The following is a 6,253-nucleotide window of genomic DNA, read 5'->3' on the forward strand; positions in this document are numbered from 1 at the left end:
GCCAGGAATCTTGTCCTGCTTCCCTCTGAGCTGGCGTCCTCTTAGGCGGCCCTCCCCACATGAAAATGAGATGCCAGGAAGTCCTGGGGCTGCGTGGTCCCCGGGGCCCGGGGGCGAGGGTGTGACATGCAGGGCCACACACCAGGTCCGGCAGGCACAGAAGGATAAGCCCCAACCACACAGATGGGCTGGGGGCAACGTGGCTCCCCAGAGGAAATGGGGGCGCTGCTACTAGAATAAGGGGGAACACGATTTGTCTCCTAAGATGGTAGGAGACAAATGTCCTCCAATTCAGATTTGTGATTTCCTCTTAGGAAACGTTGCCCTGGAGGCCTTTCTCCTTTCCTGGCTGGCAGTTCAGTGAAAAGAAAGCCCAGCAAAGAATGCCCCGCACCGTTTCTGCAGCCCCTGCCCACGGCCCAGCCTTTCCCGGGGGCCTCGGCCTTGCTGCCCTTCACACACAGTCCAGAGACCCTCTGGGCGCTCGGCTCCGTCCTGGGCTCTCTCCATTCCTGAGCTGCCTGCTTGGAGAGGCTTTTCCTGGCAGGAGAGGCAAGAGTAAAGGAACCACACAGCATTCCTCAAGACACAGCCCCTGCTTTTAGCATCGTGACAAAACAGGCATTTTTAGCACCCTCTGCCCCCTTCTGCTCCTGTCTCCTTCCAGAGTAGGACGCTGCAGTGGTAGAGGCGGTTTCGCAGAGAAGGCTCAGATGCAGTGCCGGGCTGCCCCCCACAAGCCTCCCTGGTAGAAGGTTTCCTATATAAGGAGCTCTGCTGAGAAGCCTGCCCTCCGCGGGCTGGGGCTGGGGCTGCGGCTGGGGCTGGGCCGGGTGCTCCAGGAGGAAGGAGAGGACCCCAGAAACTGCTCACATCTCACTCGCTGAGCCGCCTTTCCAGCACCTTCGGAGGAGTGGAGCGCTGCCCCTGCGTCTCCCTGACTGAGGGCTTGCGTCACTTCCCGAGGATTCTGCAGTCCTGGAAAGAGACTGCCTGGCTTCCAAAAAAGGAATTTTCACTGATGGGCCTGATCCTGTTGACTCAGCTGGTGCCCTCCCTCTGTGTGTCCTTTTCCTCCCCGTGTCCACAGGGCACCCTGGCCTGTTTTGGGGGGAGGGGAATTAAGCAAAAGGACAATGTGGAAGTGCCGCCTCATCGTCAAAAAGGGGATCCATTCAGAAGGACTACTTGGAGTCTGGGGGCTCTCTTCCCCTTATCCTGTGTGGTGCTTTACTGGGATGGCCTGGGAAGGAGGAGCCCGACAGAGTTCTCAGGGAGGGCTAAACCCAGGCCTCGGGGCTCTAATGCTCAAGGCCTGTGGAAAGGGGAGGCAAAGGCTGATTTTGCAAACATCAAAGGCTTCCGAGGGCCCTTCATGAGGCTATTGATGGGAGAGAACTAGCAGAATAAAAACCTGCTCCATGTCTGGGCAGGGTCCCAACAGGTGCGGCTCCCTTTTGTCTCCAGTTTGAATTAGGCGACATGCATTCCAAATGTGACACTTTCTTGTTCTAATCTTAGTATCTCCACAACTCACATTTAGTCCACTGGCCGGGAGAAAGGTGTGGTCCCCGTGGTTAGCAGGAATGGCCAGGCTGCTCGGCGGAGCTCCACGCAGTGTGGACCCTGCAGAGAAAGTCTACAGGGTTTGGGATGTCACCGATAACCAAGTCACTAGCTGAAGCTGCTCCAGTGGCATGTGTCCCCTGCAAGGAGGGGACCGGGTCCGCAAGGGTTCAGGGTCTCTCCTTGTGCCCTTGATTTACTGACTTCTAGAGGCACTATTGAGAAAATGGGAAATCATCCTTATGCGCTCAGAGTTCGTGACCTCCTATTTCGGTGTGCACCCCAGTGTTTATTAGTGTGCCCCCTTTCTCGGTCACACACACACAGCTCCACATCCCCACACATCCTGGCATCTCCACTGGGTAACCAGGCCTGGCATGGACTGAGAGCGTTAGCATGGCCAAAGACAGACTCTGGTTAGAATCACTCGGCTGTGAGCAGACTTACCTGTCACAAGACTCTTTATCTATACAATTAGGATTAAAACGAGGTGGTCCGAGAATTCCCTTCCCAGACAGGTGTTCTTGGCACAGGCTTAAAAAATGTTAACAGAGCACCTTTTGTTAGCCTGGCACTTTCCAATTCACCACATTTCTACTCTTCTGCCCAGCCCCAGGGAAAGTGTCTGTGGCCTGCTCGCCCCGGGACCCCATCAGTGACCCCAAGTCAGTGACCCTGGAGGCTTTGTCAGGCAAGGGCCTTAAAACCGGAATCCAGGTCCTGCAAGGAAAGTTCTTTCTCCTCGAACAGCCTGGCAGCGGTATGCTTTTCCTCCTACACAGCAAAGGTGAGCCCGGCCACCCTTCAGAGCTGCCTCCTCACAGAGAAGCCAGAGCCTGGCCCTGTGTCTGGCCAGCCTGGGGACATGGGGTTGCTTTCTCTCAGCGCCCAGACCTGGGAGAATGTGGCCTTTCTCCAGGAAGCCACCTGGTGTGCTCATGGCCCAGGGACGAGCCACAGACAGTGACCTTCCCCCACATCTGAGGAGTGCTGTTCCCACTCAGGGGGTCCTGCCTTGGGTTCCCAACTTCTCTCTAATAAATAAAATGTATGTAAATAAAGCTGTGGGGAGCATCCCTCTCTTTCTCTTGTAGGACTCCTGTTCCTTGCTACAATTATCTTAGTTTCTACAAGGGAGTTGGAACCACCCTCACGTGAACAGTTGCAAACACAGGGCTTGTTCTGGGGGTCCTTATGTTTGTCATACCCGGAGAAAAGCCCAGCTCCGAGGGGGCTCCTTCCCTGGCCTCAGAGAGAGGCCAAGGTCAAAACGTGTCACAGATAGGTGCTCTGGGGGCTAATATGTCAAGGCACCATCCAGGCTCATGTCCCACCCAGGCCTCCCCCAAGATGCCCACTGGTCTTGGAGCTCAGCCTGTGAAGGTCATACCGCATCTCCGCCGCCCCACCTGCACGGAGTCTTCACGCCTCCACTGCTCGGAACCAGGTCCCCCCGGGCCTGGCCAGGACCTGAGGGCCCCCCCACCGTACAACAGTTGTGGTGTTGGGGCTCCTGCTCTGTGCTAGGCGTGGACACCTACAAGGTGTGCTGGCTTCCAGGCTCCACCAGGAGGGGGAGTACAGATCCACACACGTGTCAGCTCCCCAGGCTTCTGACTCCAGGATCTAGGATCCAGGATCCAGGATCTGACCCTTCCAAAAGGACTCCACCTTTTCTAAGTGAGCCTAGCCTCTACTTCTATTACTCCCTTAGCAAGCGCAAAGGCCAGGCTACAAACTCGGCACCCTCCCTGGAAGGCTCGGGGAGGGTGGGTGCACAGAGTGCCCATGCACTGAAATCACTGCTCTGGTCACGGATGCTGTGCCCCACATTCTCCTGTCCACCTGGACGTGATTCACGGGAACTCAATGAGGGGACAACTGAGATGGGATGACACTCAAGCCTGCCAACACCTGTCTCACTGGTGTATAGTCAGACCTCAAACGTACAAACAACAAAATCTAAAAGGATGTGACTTCCACTCGTTCCTGTACCCAATGCACCAGGGTGGATTACCACTCCAAATGGCATTTTGCTTTAGAAATGATCGCCTCTCTCCTCAAGGGCTGAATCGCGCCCAGATGAGGGCACTTGGCTCAGGAGGAGGGCCCCCCGAGGCCAAGCTGTTGTCTCAACCTGAGTCACAGATGTCCCGGTGTGGTGGGTGTATGCAGAGATCCTCCCACCGCACCCAGGACGTCGGTGCTCCGTCCTCGTCCTTGGTATGAACACTTTTAGGGGTTACATCCCTCACAAAGGCAGCTCATTCTATTTGTGGACAGTTTTGTTAGTTTTTTTTCTTTTTTTTTTTTTTAAGTCAAATATCTGTGTCCCTAAAACTTCTGCTCACGGGTTCTACTTCTGTCCTCTTGAGTTATAGAAAATCCATCCTACCTACTTCCCCAGGCAGTGCCTTTAATCTCCCCGGGATGTGGGAGCAGTCCCTCCCAGCCTTCACCCAGGTGGCTCGGGGTCCCCCACGGCCCGGCCCTGCCCCCCAGCCGGAAGGGAGCGCTCCGGGGAGCGCAGGCTCCTTTCTTCAACTGGGACTTGCCCTGCAGTCTCTGCCAGGGTGGCTGGTACAAGCTAATTGACAATACAAGCTTTCGGAAGGGGCAGACCGGAAGCAGACGGTGTTGCTGATTTGGGGGTCCGGCTCAGAGTGCGAGGCCCGGGAGGGGTCTGGGGCCAGGGCCGGCGCGGCGCGAGCGAAGAGGGGGCGTCGTGTGGGGGGGCGTCGTGGGGGGCGGGGGAGGGCGGCCTGGGGCAGGCGGCGGGGCCTCTTGGGGGGTCTGAGCTGCCAGTGCAGGAAGGATATCTGTAGGATTCCTCCCAGGGCGACTTCTAAACCTTTGGGAGGGCGAGAAGATCCCCGGCCAGGCTCCTAGGTCCTGGGGCCCGGAGTGCCTGTGGCTGTGCTGGGAACCCAGTGTGTGCTAATGTAGGCGTGTACGTGCGGTGTGCACATGCACACGTGTGCATGGTGTGTGCGTGCGCATGCTGTCTGCACGGATGTGTGCCCCTGCTGTGTGCCTGCGTGCACCTGCGTTGTTAAGGGAGCGACCTGAAACTGCTCAAAAGTTCATGTGAGAGGTGGGGGGCAGGGAGAGCCCAAAGAAGGTCTGTTATTTTCATTACAACATTATTTGAATATGTACAAACATAAAATCAGATATGAACCCTTTATTCTGATCGCTTCTATACAACTGTTTTTTCAAATTTACACAACATATAAACAAAACTGGAAACAGCCACTAAATTCGAGTTAACAGCATCAATTTCATGTAGATGACGCTTGCTGAAGTTAAACTGTGGCAGCGAGACTCTGACTTGCCCTTTGAGAACTCTGGGTTTGCTCAGATCACTGCCAAGCTTCCCCTCACAGGACGCCGTCCCCCCATCTGCCAGCACCTACCACAGCATCTTCACATAGAAAGTGCTCAGTAAGTATTTGTTAGTTAATAGGATAAATAAATCAAGGAAGGAAGTCCCCCTCTACTCTTTTCTTGGGAGAATTATTTGCCACACCCCAATAATAAGCACAAAAAATACACAGAAGACTGAAATACACATATGATGCATAACATGATCATCTAAATAAAATACAATATAAAACTTCTCAGAGTGAGAAGTCGATGCCCACTCAGAAGCTCAGCTTTAGTGGAAACTACAGTGTGAGGTCCTACACCGGAAGACCATCCTTCTCCCCTCCACCCGGCTGCCCACCTCCCATTCTGCCTGACTCAGGGCACAGCCTCCCTGAGCATCATTTTGAATCTGTATTATTAGAATAAAATATCCACTGACTCTGAATCAGATCTCAGGCTGATTGCAAGGGTGAAACTTCAGGAAGAATGTGAGAATGTTTTTTTAAAGTAATGGGAGCTATTCAGTCACAAATGACTCAGGTTTGTAAATTCCCCATCTTGCTGGAGAGTGAATTTAAGAAGAAAGAAAGACAGGGGCGCCTGAGTGGCTCAGTCAGTTAATGTTAAACATCTGCCTTAGGCTCAGGTCGTGATCCCAGGGTCCATGGATTGAGTCCCACATCAGGCAGGGAGCCTGCTTCTCCCTCTCCCTCTGCCTCTCTTTCTCTCATAATAAATAAAATCTTTTAAAAATAAAATAAAATAAAATGTCTAATGCACCTGACAAGCTGGGAACTGAAATAAGAAGACTGGTCAAGCCTTAATGGGCAGTCTCTAGGGCTTGAGCTAGAAAAGCAGTGTGAAAACTGCATCACACTTTGTATATTCACTGTAATACACAACTGGACTGGAAGCCTTTAAAATTTTGGAAACGAAAACTATTAAAAAACATCTAAAAGAGAGATTTGGAAATTATAAATTATAGTCTAGGAGAAGTGCCAATACTTCTTTTGATTGCATCAGAAAGAACATTTTCAGTTATTAAAAATGACAGATTAATTCCATAAATTGTAAAAGTGACCAAATATTTAAAATAAACTGAGCTTGAAGGGGAAGGCACACTTGAAATGGAGGCACAGGAAACACCATTTGTCGATATACACAATGAACATCAACTCCAGGAGAAAACTATTTTTTCCCATTGATTATGTCTGATCAATTACATTATAATGCACTTGCGGTTTGATGACAAAAGTGAAAAAACAGAACAATGTTTTTGTTTTTGTTTTTTAAAGATTTTATTTATTTATTTGACAGA

Source organism: Halichoerus grypus, chromosome 13 (genome assembly GCF_964656455.1).
Source record: "Halichoerus grypus chromosome 13, mHalGry1.hap1.1, whole genome shotgun sequence".
Lineage (NCBI taxonomy): Eukaryota > Metazoa > Chordata > Mammalia > Carnivora > Phocidae > Halichoerus > Halichoerus grypus.